Source organism: Cebus imitator, unplaced genomic scaffold (genome assembly GCF_001604975.1).
Source record: "Cebus imitator isolate Cc_AM_T3 unplaced genomic scaffold, Cebus_imitator-1.0 Scaffold15, whole genome shotgun sequence".
NCBI classification, from domain to species: domain Eukaryota; kingdom Metazoa; phylum Chordata; class Mammalia; order Primates; family Cebidae; genus Cebus; species Cebus imitator.
The window spans coordinates 3,835,336-3,838,711 of NW_016107330.1; the positions used below are offsets into that span (position 1 = coordinate 3,835,336).

The window sequence follows — 3,376 nt, forward strand, 5'->3', positions numbered from 1 at the left end:
TAAGACGGAGACATGCTCTGTCACCCAGGCTGGAGTGCAGTGTCGCGATTTTGGTTCAATGCAACCTCCGCTTCCCGGGTTCAAGTGATTCTCCTGCCTCAGCCTCCTGAGTAGCTAGGATTACAGGCAACTGCCACCATGCCTGGCTAATTTTTTTTATAGTTTTTAGTAGAGACAGGGTTTCACCATCTTGGCCAAACTGGTCTTGAACTCCTGACCTCGTGATCCACTCGCCTTGGCTGTGAACCAGTCATTTCTCAGCCCTCTTATGATCAATCAATTGATATGTATTTACAAGTTTTTCTCATATATTCTTTTCCGCAGGCTGTCTCCTGCCAGCCCAGTTCGTTTCCTACAAATGCAGAGGCGATAGCAGAGCTCTTTCTGCACAATGTTCCAGAATGCTCTCTGTTAGGGATCAGCTGGCTTCACCAGTTAGGTCTAGAGCCAGGATTATTAACATCAGCTGGCAGCATAGACTGGACTATTCCAGCCTCAAGGCTCACAGGAGCTAAGCCAAGCCTCCCATATAGCTGCAGTCACACCCCTAAGGAAGTTCTAGAAGGGCCTCGACAAGGCTGCCGCTGAGAAGGAAGCACTGCCTCACCCGGCAGGTAATAAACATGGACTCACGACGCCAGGAGGTGACCTTGGCAGGACCACTGAGGGTTTGGGCAAATTTATGAATGGCTGGCCCATAAAAGGTTCAGAAGAGAATCCTGGCAATTTCTTAACCTTGACCTAATGGAGGACAAGGCACCTCCCCATGATGTGTCTGTGGGGCCAGTGAGGCCTCTGTTGGTAAAAGGGCCTGGAGTGGGATGACAGGGGGACCAAGAGCCCTAGGGAAGAACCATCTTTACCAGCACAGAGGGAGAAAGGCAGAGGGTTGGACACCACCCAGGGGACAGAGGCAGAGACAAGAAGAGCCAAAAGGCTTCATGGGGATTTGTCTGGTGGGTTTCTGTTTTTGTTTCTTTTCTTTTCTCTCTCTCTCTTTTTTTTGTTTTTGTTTCTTTTCTTTTCTTTTTTTTTTTTTTTTTTTTTTTTTTTTTTTTTTTTTTTTTTTTTTTTTTTTTTTTTTTTTTTTGAGACAAAGTTTCACTCTTGTTGCCCAGGCTGGAGTGCAATGGCGCGATCTCGGCTCACCGCAACCTCCTCCTCCCGGGTTCAGGCAATTCTCCTGCCTCAGCCTCCTGAGTAGCTGGGATTACAGGCATGTGCTACCATGCCCAGCTAATTTTTTGTAGTTTTAGTAGAGACGGGGTTTCACCATGTTGACTGGGATGGTCTCGATCTCTTGACCTCGTGATCCACCCGCCTCGGCCTCCCAAAGTGCTGGGATTACAGGCTTGAGCCACCGCGCCCGGCCTAATTTTTGTATTTTTGGTGGAGATAGGGTTTCACCATGTTGGCCAGGATGGTCTCGATATCCTGACTTCCTGATACCCCTACCTCGACCTCCCAAAGTGCTGGGATTACAGGCGTGAGCCACCGCGCCCGGCCTGATTTTGTATTTTTAGTAGAGACAGGGTTTCTCCATTTTGGTCAGGCTGGTCTCAAACTTCCAACCGCAGGTGATCCGCCCACCTTGGCCTCCCAAAGTGCTGGGATTACAGGTGTGAGCCACTTACAGGTGTGAGTACACCTGGGATTACAGGTGTATGCCCAGCCCTCTTTTCTCTTTTTAAGATTATCAATGAAATTCTCCCTTTAAAAAAAAAAAAATCCAACATGGAAACCTTGACACGTGAAACCAAGAAAAGGAATAAATGATACGCCTGGCTCCATAATATTTTCTTACTGTAAGGGCTGCTGCTGAGAACAAAATGGCTGCTTTGGGAAGGCAAACGTTTTAAACTGGGGTTACAGATGGCGGCTCCAATCACATCAGACCCACATCCAGCTGATTTCTGTATTTTGCTTTGTTACACAGTATAGAGAAAAGACACATTGATAAGGAGTTGCTAATGGTAAGTTTATCAGCTGCTCTCCTTGAAATCTCAGAACTGTCACTTAAGCAGAGAGGGCACAAAACAGGCCAACTGGGGGACACTCAGATATTCCGGTGGCCTCCAACGAAATTGATTTTTTAAATTAGAGTTTTAAAAACTTTTAAAATATTTTACAAAAAAATAAGTATTCTCTTTTTTTTTTTTTTTTTTTTTTTTAAAGTCTCATTCTGTTGCCAGGCGCCAAGCTGGAGTGCAGTGGCACAATCTCGGCTCACTGCAACTTCTGCCTCCCAGGTTCAAGCAATTCTCCTGCCTCAGCCTCCCGAGTAGCTGGGACTACAGGCACACACCACCGTGCCCAGCTAATTTTTGTATTTTTAGTAGAGACGGGGTTTCACCATATTGGCCAGGATAGTCTCGATCTCTTGACCTCGTGATCCGCCTGCGTCGGCCTTCCAAAGTGCTGGGATTACAGGCGTAAGCCACCGCGCCCGGCCAATAAGTGTTCTCTTAAACCCAGTTTGAAAACCCCAACTTAAGACTAGCCACTGTATTTTAATTAAGGTAAATATAGGAAGGGCTTAACAAGTGGGTCCCCTCAATTCCTCTCGATGACCATTCAAGTCCATCAAAGGCAGATGGACTGCAATCAAAAGGCTCCAAGGGACCCTTTCTTGTCTGTTGAACTAAACACAGAATGTGCTCCTCCAGGAGAAGCTGGGAGGTTCAGTTCATGGAAAAAAGAAAAGACAAACATTTGCTCCAGGAAGGCAATTTTTGGTGCAGGCTCCTCCACTCCACTGGACCACCCCCTTTGCCTTGCAGCCATTGTCATCCAGGTTTTCTTTCTCCCTCCCTTATCACCCCATCTACACAGCCACCCATCCATCTATCTGGCCATCTGTCCACTCTCCCACTCACTGGTCCATCTGTCCACCTACCATCTACCCACCCCAATCATCCATCCATCCATCCATCCATCCATCCATCCATCCATCCGTCCCTCATCTACCCTGCTCCATCCATCCATGAGTCCATCATCTGTCCACTCACCCACCATACTCCATTCATCCATCTACTCACCTACTTCTCTACCCATCCATCCATTTATCCATCCCTCACCTACCCCACTATACCCACTCACCTACCCACCTCCATCCACCCATCCATTCACTACCCTGTTCCATTAATCTGTCCACTCACCTATCTCACTCCATCCATCCATCCACCATCCATCCATGCATGCATTCATCCGCTCACCTACCCTACTCCATCTATCCAACCATCCGCTCATCTACCCAACTCCATCCATCCATCCACCCACCCACCCAACTCCATCCATCCATCCACCCACCCACCCAACTCCATCCATCCATCCACCCACCCACCCCACTCCATCCATCCATCCACCCACCCACCCA

The 3,376-nt window shown here is 47.9% G+C and overlaps 1 protein-coding gene across 2 annotated transcripts in view; it reads right to left on the reverse strand.

The window, feature by feature from the left end:
- DHRS3 (dehydrogenase/reductase 3) overlaps nt 1-3,376 on the reverse strand; it is a 51,601-nt gene that overhangs the window by 14,258 nt on the left and 33,967 nt on the right. The window lies entirely within an intron of this gene.